Here is a 703-nt window from a genome sequence, read left to right on the forward strand (position 1 = left end):
TCTGACCCCACAGCCATCAGGGATAAGCCACTTTTCTGCCTACATGTTTTCAAATTCATCCACATTGAACTTAATACATCCCCGCTTCTTGGAGGTGTGGATCTTCTGGTGGCCAGGGAACTTGAACTTGGCCCTGAAGAGAGCCTCAATCACATGCTCCTTGTTCTGCACCTTGGTGCGGATGGACATTATTATTGGCCAACGTGGAGCCTGGCTGCTGTGCCCTGGGGCTTTGAAAAGATGCCGTGGACACGTCTGGGGCCTGGGACTGGGGACAGCATGCCAGTAATAAATGTCCACTGGAAAGGTCTGTCTCCAAGGTCCCTTAGGGCAACCTGTATAGCAACAGGCTGCATATACTATCAAGGAGGCTGCTGTTTGTAGCCACTACACCCTGGGCCCTCATGGGTACCCTAATCTTATAAGACTGAGTGGGAAAAGGGAAAACACTGAGCTGACCCTGTTGTGGTGTCAGATAAAAGACAGAATGGCACCAGGCCCCTGAAAGCAATGGGTTTGGGCCACAGGCAAGTACTCGTTGCCCTGAGAGTGAGTGACAGGTGTTCAGCAGTGAAGGAAAGGGGCAAATTTAAAGAAGGCTTGTGGCTCATACAACTCCACATCAAAAAAACAAACAATCCAACTGAAAAATGGGCAGAATCTCTGAAAAGCCATTTTCCCACAGTAGACATATAGATGGGCA

The 703-nt window shown here is 49.4% G+C and overlaps 1 pseudogene; it reads right to left on the bottom strand.

The window, feature by feature from the left end:
• Nucleotides 1-307: 307 nt before the first annotated feature.
• Nucleotides 308-433, bottom strand: LOC138415536 (small nucleolar RNA SNORA70; annotated as a pseudogene).
• Nucleotides 434-703: the final 270 nt, after the last annotated feature.

The sequence above is a fragment of the Ovis canadensis genome, chromosome 11 (genome assembly GCF_042477335.2).
Source record: "Ovis canadensis isolate MfBH-ARS-UI-01 breed Bighorn chromosome 11, ARS-UI_OviCan_v2, whole genome shotgun sequence".
In the NCBI taxonomy this organism is placed as follows: domain Eukaryota; kingdom Metazoa; phylum Chordata; class Mammalia; order Artiodactyla; family Bovidae; genus Ovis; species Ovis canadensis.